The 18907-nt window shown below is 36.7% G+C and overlaps 1 long non-coding RNA gene across 1 annotated transcript in view; it reads right to left on the bottom strand.

Moving 5' to 3' along the window:
* Positions 1–5069: 5069 nt before the first annotated feature.
* Positions 5070–18907, bottom strand: part of LOC115894535 — a 161883-nt gene continuing 148045 nt past the window's right edge. The window contains exon 4 of the long non-coding RNA XR_004054639.1: positions 5070–5527. This is a non-coding gene — a long non-coding RNA (uncharacterized LOC115894535). The remainder of the gene's footprint in view (positions 5528–18907) is intronic.

Genomic DNA, 18907 nt, shown 5'->3' with positions numbered 1-18907 from the left:
TCCATATCAACTACTATTTATCCGAATAATACTGTAATTAAATTTGAGAATAAGCATTATAATTGCCTCAATCACTCAAGATTTAAAATAAACTCTATCTGGAAAGCATGCTTGTTTATATAGGATATTAGAATCATTTTTACTTTTAGCTTTATCAAATAAAATTATGACTAAGCATCTTGAAGAAATTTTCTTAAAAGGAAAAATTAAAAATTTAAAACAAATGACTGCTTCTTATATTACTCTGATCATTTCTTCTCCGGTTTTCAGAGGCCATTGACCAAATATTTATCCATTTCTCCCAATTTAAAAATGCCTAGTTTCTTTTAGATTTGCACATTGTTATGAAAATAGATATTTTTTTCTGATTTTCAAATTATTTAAACATATGTTTGTTTTAGTGTTAGCCTTAGCTTACCCTTTAGTTCCCCCCTCCTGCTTTGATGTAGAAATGATGAAAGGTAAAATGAATCTTGAGGAGCCCATTTATGTAATTCTGAAATATTCAGGAGTGGACAATGTTCCTTTTCAAGGCAATGACCCTTCCTGATTTATTAGCTTCTCCTTCTGGATTTATCCATGTGGGAAAACATTGCCAAAGCTCATTTGTCTTTTCCTGCCTGTATCCTTATGCCATGACATTGAGGCACTTTGTTCTGAGAAAGTATTTTTAAAAGGTGACAAGCCTTTCCCTGTGGAACATTTAAATAATAATAAAAACCAGTTTTTATTAGGATCTGGAATGACTTCTCAGAAGGAAGTAGGAATGGAGCACAGCTCTCCACAGTTCTTACGTGTGATTCATTTTATGTTCCTTGAAGTATCCTTGTCTACACTTGAATGTAGCTCTGGTATATTTAAGATGTTTTTCTTTGAGAAAAATCCAGCTCTCTCTCCTCTCTCTCTCTCTCTCTCTCTCTCTCTTTTTTCTTGGTAAGGTAAACATTCTCTTATGCAAGGCTGTGAAGATCACATTTCATTACTCCCGAAACTATTCCCCAAGATAATTAAAAACATTTCCACTTTAGTTCTCAAAATCATAGTTGCTCTCAATATTCAATTCAGAATATCAAGAAAACTAGATAGCCTAAATATTCTTCACCATTCTAATATTTGAAGCAATGTCTTCTTATAGGTATAGTTAAACATTTACAATATTTTTGTTGGGCAACATATTAATAATATTAACAAAATAATAACAAGATAATATATTTTACCCATTTTATGGAATACAAAGCCAAGAACAAGAAACACAGAGTGGAAAATTTATTATAAACAATGTTAAATCTCTTGCTTTCCATTATAGTGCACACATTTGATGAGTATAATAATTTAAGACTTCGCTTCAGAAAAACTAAAGATAGACAAAAGAACTTGGAAATAAGAAAATTCAGGAAATTCAGAAAAAAATCATAATAAAATTTTGGCCTTATCTATACAATAGTTTTATGAAGAACATTACTCAGAAATTTGCTTTTTCTTTATAAATGAAATTTTTTTCACACACATAAAAATAAGGTTTCTTACTTCTTACTCTCACCACTTGCATACATCTGATATCCCAAGCACAGACAATTGTCCTCTCATACACCTACCTGATGAAGAGTTACTCATTCTTTAGGAGGGAATGCAAATGATGCCTCATCTATGAAGTCTTCCCAGACACCCCAGTTTGTTCTCCCTTTACACTTTGTACTTCTATCTGCTCATATTGTACTAATATATTTCAGTCTTTTCTATCAAAATGTGAGATTCTCCCAGGGAAGGGAACATATTATTAACTTTTCTATCTATGGTGACAGCATTATGGTAGTCATTCAATTAGTATTTGCTAAGTGAATGAATACATAAATTATTGCTTTGTGTTAATTTCCCTGAGGTATTCTTGAGTCTCTCACATATAATTTTTGTTTTATTTTTCCAAAAGTGTTCTCAGTGTCAATGGATCCGCCTACCTAGGTTTCAGAACAATAAACCATCTATTTTCCATCCCTCTTCTCCCCTGCATATAACCATAATCTCAGCCTCCAAGGAGGATTATTATAAGGTATTCATGTAGTAATTACATGTTAGCAAACTATGGAATTTCAAATAGAGATATATTTAGGTTTACTACTCCCTTTATTATGTTGTCAAATTATTTCCAGTATGCTTCAAAGCCTAATACAATGCATTAATTAATATTCTGATGGTTTAAAAGGATTAATGTAACCCCCAAAAGTTTAATGTACTACAAGGGAATAACAAAGGTCCAAAGTAAAAACATATAGAATCATTATTAACAATAATACTGATAAGATATTTTATTTAGTTGGGGTTTCACAACTTAGAGATATGAAGAATTTAGAAAGGTTACAAAAAAAAAAAAAAAAGAATTATGACACCAAAAGATAAGAAATTAAAAACTAAAGAAGAGAACTGTAAAACAAATAATATGGAGAAGCATGCCTAGGTATTTTTCTTTTTCCACTGAGTATAGAATTATCAGAATATGATATCAACAAGAATTATTTTAGCTATACAGAAGTTACCAGTAAGATTATGAGAGCAGAGGTGTTAACTCCTTCCTTGTTAATTTATGCACCTTTCAAAATATCAAATAAACATTTGTTACTTTTTATAATTATATGAAAATAAAATAAATAACTAGAGAAATTGTTCAGTACTCGTGGTTCTTAAGCATTGAAACATTTTACTAAAAATTTTCTGAAATATCCATCCCTGGAGATTATTAGAAATAGGATAGAGACAGATTAGTTTGGAACAGATCAAGTAAAACTTACTTAAATAGTGACCTCTACATCTGCCTTCCATTTCATAATGTCTATGATTGACTCTAAGTGTTGTTTAAAACAGTAAAATTGCTATAAAAAATATAATCTACCATGCAATAGAAATAGATTTTTGTTTTGGGAACTAGTAAGATCCATAAATGCATACATTACTGCATTATCAAATAAATCATTTTTTCTCTTGTTTTCTGAGATTTTCCTAAATTTCAGATTGTCTTTTGCTTTTCCCTCTTTCAATAGATATTTCCTTTGAGAAAATTCAGGACAAATCATACATAATGATAATAGATTATTTAATGCAAATCCTTATAAGGTACAACTATTGCCATAAAATGGATAAATGGTCTTAGCCACAAGTTAACTTAAATTTACAAAATGTTGTACATGAAAAATATCATGAGCCAAAGAAGTCAAAGATTTCCCAGTACTCCCATACTACTATGCAATGGAAATACAAAAAGAAAAAATTAAGCTCTGGTACACATGAAGGTTGAATATTTTGAAATTGTTGGAACTTGGTTTCTTTGACTTAAACAAAAGTCATGTAATTTTTCATGTAATTCAACATAAGGCATGGCTCTTTCAAAAATAATTATTATACAATATTATATTTAACAAAATAAATAGCATTAAGATAAATACTATTCAGATGTGAAATAGGAAATTTTTGTTTAACTCTTTTTAGCTTTTTTCATTTGGAAATTTTGTTTTATCTTTTCTCTTAGCATTTTAACCAAAAACTGCTTTCTGACAAATCCTTTAAAAATAAGTAATAAAGAGAAAATACACGATTTAATAATTTCATGTATTAAAAATTAAATAAATTAAATAAACCAGGCAAAATTTAGTTATTATAAATAGATAACATGCACTTCCTATGGCATATTTTAGTTTTCAAATCCCAAATGAATCTCAGTTAAGTTTCACTTTTCTGGCTATTTTCAGGTCTCTGGTACTACTACTGCCAGTGATACATACATGCATGAGAATTTGTGTAAGGATTTTATCTAATTTTTTTTTCTGCATTTCTTTACTTCACATGTATATAATCTTAAAATTTTAAAATTTACAAAAGACATTCTAAATGAAAATTCTTAAAAAACAATGTGAAAATATATTAATTCATTAAAATCTAATGTATTTTAAATATGCAACACAATACCCCCTACATGGCAAGCAATATTCATAAGTAATGTTATTTTATCTTCAATTCATAAGGAAATATACACTATGCTTGACTTTGAAATAAATTAAAATTCTTCAGCTAGAGTAAGAGGCTAGAAGACTCAGCTCTTGTAAATTCACATATTGAGAGCATCTTGCTTTATTTATAGAGGGGATACTTCTACGTCATCTATCAAAATGGAGTCTGATTTCGATTATACTTGATCAGGTTCCTTTATCAAATGTTATTTCTGCCAAAAAGAGAAAGTATCTCAGAATATCTTGGCAAAATTCATACACCATATCAACTCCTGCCAGTACTTCTCAAACTGAAAGCATAAAGCTGTTTGTTGACATTTAAATCTCCAAAAACTCAGGACAGGATAGGACAGTCACATATTTGAACATGGAAAACTACTACCTGAGGGCAACTCTTCAACTTGTATTCATATAAAAAGGCAATGTCACACTAAAGGCATTAATTCCAACATAAACTTTTTCTAAGATTTGTGTTTTTCTTTAGTCTGTTATTTCTATGTGTTATTTTTGAAGTGTACTGTTTAGTGTAGGAATATTGTTACTAATAATCCTCTCTTGATTAAAAAAACAAAAGAAAGAAGTCCCTCACTGGGTTGGTTTTATAATGGAAAAATGATGTCACTGGCATCTCTTTTAGCATCTCTGATCTCAATATGTAACGGAAATTAAATTACTAAAAACAAAAGCCATGAAAGAGATTATAAATTAATTTTCTCCTCACTTAAATAAGCAGCAAGAGAAAAATTTGTCTTGTGATTAAAAATGACATCATGCTATTTTGTACAAAATAATATCCCCCAAGGTAATTATATTTTTAAAAATTTTTATTTAGTCCTTTATTATTTAAACTACAATAGATTATTTCAAAAGATTTTTCATATTTTAAATGAAGCTAAATATTACATATTACATCATCTGGTGCCCAAAGTTGGAGAAATTAATGGGTTATTTGACTTTCTGCTATATTATTTCAAGCTTAAAGAAAATCACCTTATCTGTAATTAATTCCTTCGGTTAAAGAAAAAACTAGTAGAAAAGAGTGTTAAAAGCCTTATACAAAACAAAATGAGCAGAGTTTGAGCAAAGAATGATTTATAAACTGGGCAGCCCTCAGAACTGGGAGTTTACTGAGCTCCACTAAGCACTATGGGCAGGTGATATTTATAAACAGAGAAATGAAATGACATTCAGAAACAGCCAATGACATTCAGAAACACCGTGTGGTGTTTACCTTATTTGTGTATGGCATGATGAGATATTTGCCTTATATGGACATTGTCTGATTGGGGGTTACCAGCCTGTGATTGGCTGAAGCTCTGCTGCTGTGAGTGGCTGAAACTCACGCTATTTGTTACAATAATATACTCTTAAGCTAGGTTGCATTTGGCTATGTAGAAACTAAAAGTACAGGGACAGCCTCAGACCAAATTTAGTTTAACAAGTGGTAAGCAAGTATTTAGCAAATATATACCTTCATCGGTTTACACTCAGGTTTCCACTTCTGTTGATTGAAGAAATTACATATACCATTCCTGTTACACAAATTTGAAGAAAGTTAAAAATTCCACATTGCTCTCACTATAGTCTCTAATCATTTGCAACATATGAAGTTTGTGATTAAGACTCTGTGTGTGTGTGTCTGTGAGTGTGTGTGTGTGTGTGTGAGAGAGAGAGAGAGAGAGATCGTGGTGGGAACAAAGCAAGCAGGGAGGGGAGAGAGAAGGGAGTTGGAAAGGAGAAAGAAATAGATCTCTTTTCTCAAAGGAAGAAACTATTTAAAATCTGTACACTGAAAGTACTATCATCTCCTCATTCTATATGTGGTCAAAATCAAACTCTTGAATATAATTAAGGATGGACAATAGTGATATCCTAGAGTCATCCCATATGCTTGAAGACAAGGAAGAGGATCATGTGCATAGAAACTTCTCATGTGTTATCAGGGGAGCCACTCCCTGTGCTCTGCAGTGTTTCCATAGATGGAGCATATATCACCTGCCTCCCCACAACACACACACACACACACACACACACACGCATGCAAGCAAAGTACACAAGCTGGCAAACAGTTATTCTAAGATCAATTGATAATTTTCTTCTTGGATTATTCCAATGTTAGAGTCTGTGAAATTTTCTGCTCTGGCTAAATATTTGGGAACACCTAATTTTACCCAGAGGCAGGTGAACTTAGAAAGGAGTTCCATAAAGGCTAAAAATTTACCACTATCTCAAACCAATAAGCTATCTTCAGAAGCAATTTAACACTAGTCGCAGACCTATATACCTCGGATATATAGCAAAGAGAAAATGCAGATGCTAACTGGACCCACATGCCTTGTGAGGCAATTAAGTTGTAAGCTGATTGTTTATTGTTATTGCTGCAAGGTCTCTGAAGTTGTCTCAACCTTCCTTCATCCCTTCAACAACCCCAAGCCCCTTTTTGAACTGTTCCTTCCAACACATCCCATGTTGGAAGGTAAATGTGTGATTTCTATCCCATGTTGGAAGGTAAATGTGTGATTTCTATTTTCAAATGTGCCTTCAATGCTGCATTAATCATATTGTATTTATTTCGTTAATCTAGTCACTATCTCTCCCATTCATTCAAGACAGATAATTACTGTGGCCTTTATGGAGCTTATATTCTAGCATAGGAAGACAAATTAAAAATAACTAAATTATATAATATTCCAGAAATATTTAAGTACTATAAAAACATTAAGTAGGGACGTGGAAATGAAATATATGTTTGTTGGGAGGAAACTATTTCCAAATTTAATAGTTAGATCAGGCACCTAGTTACATTGACATCTGTGGGAAGTGCTTTTAGGCAGTGGGTCAAACAGTGTAAAGGCCCTAAGGAAGAAACACATTATACATGTTCCAAAACATTAAGTGTCCAGTCAGCAAGGTGGACAGTAATCAGGGGTGATGTCTTAGAGGGAGCAGGGGCTAAAACCACGGAGGTCCCTGTTAGCCCATTGCAAAGATTTGGTTCATGCTCTGAGTATGAAGGGAAGGCATTGGATGCTTTGAACACAGGAATGATTTGATCTGACATATGCTTAAATGCTCTATTTGGCTGGTTTTATCAATAAGCAATAGAGGGACCAATTGTGAAAGCAAGGACACCAAGTAGGAGGCTATTGGAATAATCCAGGAGAAGAATGATGTAGCTTGAACCAGTGAGGTAGTGGTATATGTGGGTAAAAAAAATGGTTGGATTTTAAGTGTATTTTGGCTCAGAATTTCATGAAGAACTGAAAATCTGTGTGAAGAGGAGTCAAAAATGCCTCTAATGTCCTTGGCCTGAGTGCTGGCTGTCTTCAAACCCAAACAACCCCAATCCACTCTCATTCTTTGTTGATGACCTTACCTTCTATTTCACTGAAAATTTAGAGCAGAACTAGCTTAAATTCTCACCAAATGTATGTCACTGCCTTTATCTGTGCTCCTATTTCTCTGCCTTTCCTCCTGTTACTGTGGATGAACTATCTGTGCTCCTAAGGTCAAACTTTGCATTGGCACAGGACGTCCCATTGCTTCTTGTCTACCTAAGAACACTGCTCCAGTTAATCTCTTCTTTCTCTCTCATCATTTTTTCCCATTTTTACATGATCTATCTCTTTCACATTCTTTTACCATTTTGATTCCCTCTCTCCCACCAGAGCCTCATTGCTTCCCTCTAGAAACCTATTTATTTACTCTCTTCAGCACTCTTCTAAAATATTGTGCACATTCATTGTTGGATTCTTCCTTTCTCTCACCATTTCATGAACCCACTTCAATTATGTTTCCTCTCTAACACTCCAATGAAATTACTTCTATCAAGGTCCCCAGTTTCTTCCATTTCACTAAGTCTAAGGTCAACTTTCAGTCCATATTCCTCTGATGTTAAGTAAGCATTTCATAATTGGTAACTTCTTCCTTATTGGACCACTGCCTTCAACTGAATCATAACACATACTCTCCTGATTTTCAAGCTGCTTGATGTCACGATGAATTGTTTCATTATCTGCTGGCACAATGACCCAAAGTTAAAGCTATAGTTTTGATTTTTTTTTTTTTTTTTTTTTTTTTTTTTTTTTTTTTTTTTTTTTTTGAGACGGAGTCTCGCTCTGTAACCCAGGCTGGAGTGCAGTAGCGTGATCTGGGCTCACTGCAAGCTCTGCCTCCCAGGTTCACGCCATTCTCCTGCCTCAGTCTCCCGAGCAGCTGGGACTACAGGTGCCTGCCACCACGCCCGGCTAATTTTTATGTTTTGTTTAGTAGAGACAGGGTTTCACCGTGCTAGCCAGGATGGTCTCGATCTCCTGACCTCATGATCCACCCGTCTCGGCCTCCCAAAGTGCTGGGATTACAGTTGTGAACCACTGCGCCTGGCTTATAGCTTTGATTTTTATTGGGACTTTTATTTTGCCTCCTGGTAAGAGCAGGGAACAAAAACTTCTAAACCCATGGAGCTTGAAGTTGCACACATGGATACATAAATTCCTCCCCAGTGAGTCACTGAGGGTGATGTGAGCAAAACGACTCCTATTTTCATATTTTAGTTGCATCCAGGACAGCTCCTCTCCTTCCTAACATGTTGACTCCAACTGTGCTACTCAGCAATTCCTCCAAGATGTTGATCTATAATTTATTTGGCTTCTGGGTGGTACAGGAGTTCATCAGACCATTGCAAATCATGATCCTCCACTTTTTTAGTCTACTTGTTCCACTTCTGCTTTTTGGTATCTTAATATTAAGGCATCTTTGAGATTCTTCTCAGTCCTTAGATCTCTTTATCTACACCCTAGTCATTATAACCAGTCTCATGGCTTTGCATACTATATTATCTTCCAAATTCACATTTCAAGCTTAGACCTTTGCACTTAAATGTATATATCCAGGCTTGGATATATCTAAAGGCATCTGAAATTTAATATGTAAAAACTGAGTCTAGATGTTCCCTACCACCACCAACACCACCACAACAGAAACAGTCTGCTTTAAAAAAACACTCTCAGTTGACAGCCACCACATCCTTCCAAGTTCCTCACGACAAAAATCTGAGCCCTTGACTCCTCTTTCTCTCACATACTATATTTAATGTATTAACAAATCCATGTAGATCTATCCCCCAAAATATATCTATAATCTCTCCAGTTCCTTTCAAGCTCACTCCTCCTCCTCCTTAGATCCAAGTCACTGTCATCTGCCACATGGATTAGATAGCTTTCCAACTAATCTTTCAACTTCCATCTTCTTCCTCTTCAGTCTATTCTCAACATAGCAGCCAGAATAGATTTGCTTTTATTTATCTTTTTGAGATGGAGTCTCACTCTGTCACCCAGGCTGGAGTACAGTGACACGATCTTGGCTCACTTCAAGCTCTGCCTCCTGGGTTCATGCCATTCTCCTGCCTCAGCCTCCCGAGTAACTGGGACTACAGGTGCCCGCCACCACACCCAGCTAATTTTTTGTATTATTAGTAGAGATAGGGTTTCTCCGTGTTAGCCAGGATGGTCTCGATCTCCTGACCTCGTGATCTGCCCACCTCAACTTCCCAAAGTGCTGGTATTACAGGCATGACCCACCACGCTTGGCCGAGAACGGATTTGTAACTCAGCTCATTTTTCTCTGTTCAGAGTAAAATTCAAAGTCTTTACATTCAGTGCACAAGTCAAATTAGCCCCTTTTACTCTTCCATTAATGATGCCTGGTATGCTTCGTATCTCAGAGCCTACCTTTCTGACATTTTCTAAGCCTGGATCACTCCTCTCTCAGATATCCTCATCACTAGCTCCCTCAGATCCTCAGATGTTTACTGAAATGTCTTCTTCTCAGTGAGGCTTTCCCTGACCACCATACTTAAAATTACCCACTTTCTCCCCACAAATTCCCAATCCTACTCTATTGCTTTATTTTTCTCCATAGCACTTATTGCTAACATTCTACATATTTTACTGTATTTTTACACTCTACATATTTTTCTTTTTAAACTAGGATGTAAGTTTCCTGAGGGCAGGCTATTTGCCTGTTTTGTTCCTTTCTGCATCTTTTATTCCTAGAAGAGAGACTGTATAGTAACCGTTCAATATGTTTGTTCAATGGATAAATATTGTTTTTTCAGTTGATAAATAATAAAATACTCTCCCTGAGAAATTAAATGAGGGTTTAGCTTTCTTAAATCATCAACCACTACTTTTCCTATTATCTTCCTCCAATTGAGTAATATTAAGCATATCATTAACTAAATAATTATTACTAACATTATTGTGACTATCTTAAGACCATTCACTACAGAGACAAGCAGTGCACTATGACTGTGTTTCCCTTTTTGTTCAATACTTGAATTTTTGCTGGAGTAAATTATTTATTGTTTTTTCAATTTTCTTACTTATAAAAATATACTTACTTCTACCAATTTGTTAACTTCTCCAATGTATCTGTCAAGCACCTATCCATATCATCATCTGAATGCTCACATAAATCGATGATCTATCATTGCTTTTTTTCTTTTTCATTTCCCTAAGATCTGCTCTCCCAAAGTCTTATCTCCCTGCTCCAATTTGAACAGAAGATTTCCTGAGCCTGTTGTTCAGCTGTCATTCTAGAATTGCCTACAGTCTTCACCTTAGTTTTAGTTTACCACTTTGTGGTTTGGAATCTCCTGTTGTCCTGATAACCTATCTTCTTCCATCTTTGTTAACTTTATCATTTTGCTGGAGTCAATCCTTCAGTAATTTCCTATGCTAACATTCAATGGGAGGTTTAATCCTTGCATGCAATTGTTCTATTCTTATACTTGATCGAGAGTTTGGCTAGGTAAAGAATTACAAGATGAAAATACTTTTCTTTCCAAATTATGACATCATAACTCACTCTCTTCTGTCTTCTCAATGATGCCGTTAATGACATTATAATTCCCTGTTCTTTGTATGCTTACCTGACTGTTTACTTTGGAAATGTTCAGTAGATACTTTAGTCTGTATTCTAAAATTTCACAATTATGTGCTTTGGTGTCATTTATTATTAATTTATTTACATAATGAGGCTTTCATGGACCCTTTAATCTGAAAAGTCAAGCCCTTCATTTCTGAAAGTATTTTTCTATTTCCTGTTTGAATAATTTCTTCTCATCTGTTTTCTTTGATCTTCCTTACTAAAATTTTTATCACACCATTAGATTTCTTGGTGTTTTGTGTTGTTTTATGAGATGGTCAGTCAAGAGAAGACAGAGAAGAGGTTCAGCAAAAAAAAGTTTATTATACCTAGAGGTCTTAAATACAAGAGGCATAACATGAGAAATACACCAGTGCAGCCAGATGGAAGAAGACAGGAAAAAGGGGGAGGTTTAGGCCCGAGTCTTTATTATGGTTTCATGGAGAAATGCAAGGCAGGGTGAGCAATTTAGGATTGGATAGTGAGACAATTCAGGGAACCCTACTTAGGGGAATGCAGCTCCCCTCCCCGCCACAAAGCATGGAAATAAAAGAAAATCGTGAGTTCTTTCAAGGAAAATTCCAGGCATTTAGCTAGCCCTGAGAAGCAAATAAGCAACTTGATAAACTAGAAGGTAATAGTAGCCTAAAACAGTAGCCACGGAAGCTAGAATTGTTGCCGTAGATAGTCAGACATAAGCAGGACAGGGGAGAGGCCCTACCTCCCCCCATCTCCCCACCACCAGTAGGAATAGGAACGTCAGGCAACCATCAGGTAATGATCAGGCAGTTGTTAAACTGTCTCTCTAAAATTGTCTCTCTAAAACAGTAATTGGTTGCAGCCAGCACCAGGGAAAGGCAGTCTCTTAGTATATTAAAAAAAAAAAAAAAAAAAACCTGAAACTGGTGATTTTTGAGTGGAGTTGGGTGAGTGGGCTCAAGCATGCACACTAAGATGTAAAATGGCAGAGGTTATCTGGTATATGACCTTCCTCCAGGAATACTTGACTGGTAAAGGAAAAACAACTCAAGTGAGCATGCGTAAAAGTCCAGTAAACACACTGTGCATACAGCCCCTCCCAAGTGCTGATACGCCACTGTTCATGCGACAGCCCACCTCAAGGGAAGAATCAGGGTAAAAGTAATGCAAGACCCCAGAAGCACGCCAATGCATAAAGCCAAAGGTCAAACAGCGCACTTGAATCTCTTAAGTCGCCTGCTTGACCCACTTCCAAGTATACTTCCCTTCCTTTCGTTCCACTAAAACTTTTTAATAAATGTTTACTCCTGCTCTAAAACTTGCCTCAGTCTCTCATTCTGCCTTATGCCCCTTGGTTGAATTCTTTCTTCTGAAGAGGCAAGAAATAAGGATGCTGCATACCTGTAAGGATTCGCCACCGTTAACAAAATCAGCAGATGTTTGGTTTCCCTATATAGAGTAAAGATAACATCTTCAAGTATGTCTCTGAGTTATTTTCAGAAACCCCAACTTCCGTTAAACAGATCTAATGGCATATGGTCCTCAGTTAAGGGGGAATGGGGGACTGAACTCTGATCAACATTATTTGTTTTAAATTTCCTCCTGAGGTACCTGGAGAAAGTCACACCCATGAGCCAGGCTAACATCCGTTTCTGCTGACCCTAAATTTTTAAACAAAGTTTTTCTTCCTTAACAAATTGAAAATCAGAAAATATTTGAATCTACCTACGACCTGTAAGCCCCAGCTTCAAGATATCCCACTCTTTTAGGCCAAAACCAATGTGTAACTTCCATGTTTTGATTTACAATTGTGCTTGTAACTTCTGCTTTCTGAAACTTACCCTTGCCTTTAAAAACCCTTACCTTAAGCCATCAGAGAGGCCAGGATTTAAGCATTAGCTGCTAGATCTTCCTTGTTAGGCACCCTACAAAGAAGCACTTTCCTTTATCTGGCTGCAAACCTCAGTGTGACTATCTGGTCTTACTGCGCTGGGCGAATGAATCCCAGTTCAGTTCCATACCTATAGTGTGAATTTCTGTGGTCTCTAAATTATAGAGGTGGTCCTAGTTGCCTGGTATCTGTTCCTGGGATTATTAAAGCGGAGGAATATTGACTTCTGAGGGTCTCAGGCCAAATAGAGGAGGTGTGGCTCTGGATTGGTTAGTCTGCAAAACAAAGACATGTTCCTGGTTGAGCCCTTTGCTGTCTCTAATTGGCTAGCCCCAGGAAAGGCAGTATCTCCCAGGCAGAAAGGTTGGGGTTTTCTTTGGAGGGGGGGAAGGTTTTTTTAAGATGTCAAAATATAGAAAATATACATATATACACATAATCTATCTATCTATCTATCTATCTACCTACCTACCTACCTACCTATCTATCTATCTATACATGGTCTGATCTTTTAGTGTTCTTACATTCTCTCATCTGTTTTCTGCCTCTTTTTCTTTTCCATTTCTCTTTCTGGGGGAATATCTGACATTATTTTCCAAAATTTCTGGGACTCAATTTTAATTTTCAAAGTGTTTTTATTGGTTATTTTTTATTTTCATAGCTTCAGATCTTGATTTATGGATAAAATACATTATTTTATGTGCAAGGGGATAGTAATTCAAGTTTTCCTTATTTATCCCAGATCTACTTTTCTATTCGTTTGTTTTGATCTCTTTGTCTCAGTGGAGGCTCTCCTAGAATATATGGTTATCTCTGTTTGTTTATATTTAAAAGTAAAGCATTAAGAACCTACTGGAAGTTCCATATTTGGAGTATTTGGAGGTGGTGATTGTTCACTTGGGGCTTCACTGTAAGATCTTAATGTGAAGCCATTTTTTTTCTTTATTTCAGGGGTCCTTATATGTCAGCATTTAAAGGCTGTTTTTTCTGTGATTATTAAAAGAAGAAGCCTACTCTTTCTTTCCTTGGGGGACATAGACCCTATTGACAGCTGATATTTTGAAATTTTATTAGTAAGAAAAAAGGGCTGATGTTCCCACTTCCAGACAGGCTCTTAATTCCCATTTTTAGAGATGTCATTTGGCCCTGCAAGATCTACTGTGGTTAATGTTTCTTCACCAACCATTCTGGATGAAGCCACTCAATCACTATAAACTTTCCTCTTAATACTGCTTTTGCTGTATCCCAGAGGTTTTGGTATATTATATTTCCATTATCATTTGTTTCAAGAATGTTTCAATTTCCTTCTTAATTTCTTCATTCACCTACTATTTGCTCATTCATGAGCAAATTGCTTAATTTTTGTGTGTTTGTATAGTTTCCAAAGTTCCTCTTGTCATTGATTTCTAGTTTTATTCTCTTCTGGTCAGAGAAGATACTTGATGTTATTTCCACTTTTTTTTTTTTTTTGAATGTTTTAAGACTTGTTTTGTGACCTAACATGTAATCTGTCCTTGACAATGATCCATGTACTAAGGAGAAAATGTGTATTCTGAAGCTGTTAGATGAAGTGTACTGTAAATTTCTATTAGGTTCATTTGTTTTATAGTGCAGATTAAATCTGATGTTTCTTTGTTGATTTTCTGTCTGGGAGATCTCTCTGATACTGAAAGTCGGGTATTGAAGTCTCCAACTATTATTGTATTGGAATCTATTTCTCTCTTTAGCCCTAACAATATTTGTTTTATATGTCTGGATGCTCAATTGTTGGGTGCATATATATTTAAAATTGTTATGTCCCTTTGCTTAATTTTGACCCCTTTATCATTATATAATGACCTACTTTGTCTCTTATAATTTTGGTCTTAAAATCTATTTTGTCTGATGTAAGTATAGCTGTGCCTGCTCTTTCTTTGTTTGTATTGGCCTGGAATGTCTTTTTCCATGCCTTTATTTTTAGTTTATGTGCCTCTTTATAGGTGAAGTGTGTTTCTTGTAAGCAGTAAATCATTGAATCATGTTTATGCATCTATTCAGCCACTCTATGTCTTTTGATTGGAGATTTTAGACCATTTACATTCAACATTATTATTCAAAGACAGGGACTTACTCCTGTTATTTTGTTATTTGTTTTCTGGTTGTTTTGTGGTCTTCTCTCTCTTCTTTTCTTCCTTCCTACTTCCTATCTTCCTTTTAGTAAAGGCGATTTTCTCTGGTGGTATGCTTTAATTTCTTGCTTTTTATTGTTTGTGTAATAAAAACTCTACATTTTGACTCCATCTCCCCCACTTTTTAACTGTTTGTTGTTTCTCCTTGTGTCTTATTGCACTGTCTATGTCTTCAAAAGTTGTTGTAGTTATTATTTTTGATTGGTTCATCATTTAGTCTTTCTACCTACATTGAGAAGTTTACATACTGAAATTACAGTGTTACACTATTCTTGTTTCCTGTGTGCTTACTATTTCCAGTAAGTTTTGTGGAAATCATATGACTTCTTATTGTTCAACCTTTTCTTTCAGATTGAAGAACTCCATTTAACATTTTTTGTAGAACATGTCTGGTGTTGATGAAATCCCTGTTTTGTTTGTCTGAGATCTTTATTTCTTTCATGCTTAAAGGATATTTTCACCAGATATACTATTCTAGGGAAAAGTTTCTTTTTTTCGGCAATTTAAATACATCATGCCACCCTCTCCTGACCTGTAAGATTTCTACTGAAAACTCTGTTGCCATATATATTAGAGCTCAGTTGTATGTTGTTTCTTTTTTCTTCCTGCTTTAAAAATCCTTCTTTATCCTTGACTTTTGGGAGTTTGATTATTAAATGCCTTGAGGTAGTCTTCTTTGTCTTAAATCTGTGTGGTGGTCTGAAACCTTCTTCTATTTGAAGTTGGTATCTTTTTCTAGGTTTGGGAAGTTCTCTGACATTACCCCTTTGAATAATCTTTTTACCCCTTATGTCTTTCTCTTTCTTCTCTTTAAGGTCAAAAACTCTTAGAATTGCCCTTTTGAGGCTATTTTATAGGGTGCTTCATTGTTTTTGGTTTTTTCTTTCTTTCTTTTTTTTTTTTTTTTTTTGTCTCCTCTGACTGTGTATTCCCAAATATCCTGTGTTCAAGGTCACTAATTCTTTCTTCTGCTGAATTAATTCTGCTACTAAAAGACTTTGATGTATTCTTCAGCATGGCAATTGCATCTTTCAACTCTAGAATCTCTGCTTGATAGTTCTAAATTATTTCAGTCACTTTGTTAAATTTATCTGATAGAATTCTGAATTGTTTTCTCTGTGTTATCTTGAATTTCTTTCAGTTTCCTCAAAACGCTATTTTGAATTCTCTCTCCAAATGGTCTAAACAAATTATGTTTCTCCAAGATTGGCCTCTCAGTGCCTTATTTAGTTCGTTGAGTGAGGTCATGTTTTCCTGGATGGTGTTGATGGTTGTAGATGTTCTTTGGTATCTGGGCATTTAAGAGTTGAGTATTTACTGCAGTCTTCACAGTCTGGGCTTGTTTGTGCCTGTCCTTCTTGGGAAAGCTTTCCAAGTATTGAAGGGACTCGGGCCCCAAGCCCAAGAACACTGTGTTTTTTGCAGACTCATAGAGATACCATTTGGTGGTCTTGGATAAGATCCGAGAAAATTCTCTGGATTACCAGACAGAGATTCTTGTTCTTCTCCTTTACTTTCTCCTAAACATACAGAGTCTCTGTGTGCTGAGCCACCTGGCACTGGGGGTGTAGTGATGCAATCACCCCTGAGGTCCCCACCACTGGAACTTCACTGGATCAGACCTGAAGCCAGCACAGCACTGGGCCTTGTCCAAGGCCCTCCCCTTCAGGGTGGCAGGTTCCTCCAGGCACTTTAGGCATGTCCAGAAATGCTGTCTGGGAGTTGGACGTTCAAGTCAAAACCCTTAGCAATTTACCTGATGTTCTATTCTCCTGAGGCTAAGATGGCATGGAAACCACAATATAAAGTACTTCCTGCTCTTCCATCTTCATTCCACAGGCAGAAGGGCATCGTCCTGTGGTCACAACCATCCCCAGTGCATGGGGATGGGGGGGTTCTGCCAGGCCATCACCAATGTTTGCTTAAAGGCCAAGAGCTCCTCTGTCAGCTTGTGGTGATTGTTGACAGACTTTGGACTCACCCTTCAAGGTAGTGGGATGCCCTTTGACCCAGAGAAGATCCAGTAATGTATCCAAGATCCTAGTCTGTACACAGTGCCCCCAAGAGCCTGGTTGTTCCTCTCCCCTACTATGGCTGCGCTGGTACCTAGGATGCAAAACGAAGTCCCCTTTACTTTTCCTTCTGCTTTTCTCAAACAGAAGAACTCTTTTGCCATAGCTACCAGAGCTGGGAATGTGCTGGGGCTCCCTTGAAGCCAGTATATCTCAGAACTTGAGGCTCAAGGCATGCTCCCTGGCTATTGCTGGTGGTTATCCAGGGCCTATGAGCCCTTTAGTAAGCACTTCATCTATTCTGCCAGTACCAGGTCTTTCTCTTCAAGGCAGTGGATTGCCTTTTGGCCCAGGGTGTGTCTACAAATGCCATTTAAGAGCTATGGACTGGAATGGGGTCCTCATGACTATGCCCAGTGCCCTATTCTACTGTGGCTGAGCTGGTATCCAACAGGCAAGACAGAGTCTCTCTATTCTTCACTCTTCCCTCCTTAAGCGGAAAGAATGAATTCACTTTTGTTGCTACAAGCTGCACTGCCTGGGGTTGGGGGAGGAATGACACAAGCCCTCCCTTAGCCATGCCAGCTGGTGTCTCCCTAGGTCATGTGCTACTCTAGTTCACCAGCTCTAAGCCCAGTCTAGCACTAGGAGTTGCCTAGGAATTACAGTCCTTTTATCCTAGACTGCCTTTCAAGTTTACGTAGGACCCCAGAGCACTTCAGCCCACAATGACAAGGCCTCCCGTGAAACTCAGGTTTCGACCACTGGGATGAGCAATTTACTTCTGGCTAGGGTTGGTCCAAATGTTCCCTCCATGTGCAGGTACTGGCTGAGCACAGCATAGCTTTATTCTCCACTATAACATGGCAGCACTGAGTTCAGTGTAAAATCCCCCAGCACCTGTACTCTCTCTCCCCAAAGTGCACAGATTCTCTCTCCACACTGCAGGCCCACTGCCAAGAGATTAGGAAGGGATATGTTGGTGCTTCAAGACTGTCTCTCCTGTTTTTCTGAATGCTTCTTTCCACAATGTGAAGTTAAAACTAGGTACTGTGATTGCTCACCTGATTTTTGTTTCTTGTGACAGTGCTTTTCTGTGTATAGTCGGTTGTTAAAATTTGGTCTCGCAGTGGCAAGGATGATTGGTATAGGCTTCTATTCTGCCATCTTTGCTTTGCCTTTCCTTAGATTTGATTCAAAACAGGCACGGGTTTTTAAACTGTTAGATTTGTTCATTTGTGGGAACCAACAACCAAAGAAAATTAGCCCTATATTTTCTAAACAGATCAATACTATCATTTCCACTATTACGTGCCATTGCGCCATTTGTCTCTCAAAGAAAGTCTTATTTGAATGATTTCCAAGAGTTCAAAAATGGGCCTGAGATGGCGATGTCAAGTATTTCATAATAGTTAATTAATTCCCATCTTAAAAAATACAGAATCTAGTATTTTATTCCAAAATTGGAAGCAGAAGTCAAGGTTGCTCCAGGGTACCACAGGGATTCATATCAGGACATCAGGTTGTCAACAATCTCACACTTTGTCTATCATATTTGGGGGAAAGTCCTCAGGTTTAAAATACACTTGTTGAAGAAGGTAATTTTCCTGCAGTGAAGAGTCTGGATGGTGTATTTGTCAGGATTCTTCACGGGTGGTCAGAACAAATAGGATATATGTCCACATAAAAGGGAGTTCATTAGGAGGAATTGATTCACATGATTACACGGCAAAGTCCCACAATAGGCTGTCTGCAAGCTGAGGGAGAGAGAAGTTGGTAGTGGCTTAGTCCAAGTCTGAAAGCTTCAACACCAGGGAAGTCGACAGTTCCCTGTGAAGCTGACAGTGCAGCCTTCAGTCTGTGGCCAAAGGCCCAAGAGGCTCCTGGAAGCCATTGGTGCAAGTCCCAGAGTCCAAAGACAGAAGAACCTGGAGT

Source organism: Rhinopithecus roxellana, chromosome 2, assembly GCF_007565055.1.
Source record: "Rhinopithecus roxellana isolate Shanxi Qingling chromosome 2, ASM756505v1, whole genome shotgun sequence".
In the NCBI taxonomy this organism is placed as follows: domain Eukaryota; kingdom Metazoa; phylum Chordata; class Mammalia; order Primates; family Cercopithecidae; genus Rhinopithecus; species Rhinopithecus roxellana.
This window is presented reverse-complemented; position numbering and strand designations above follow the sequence as displayed.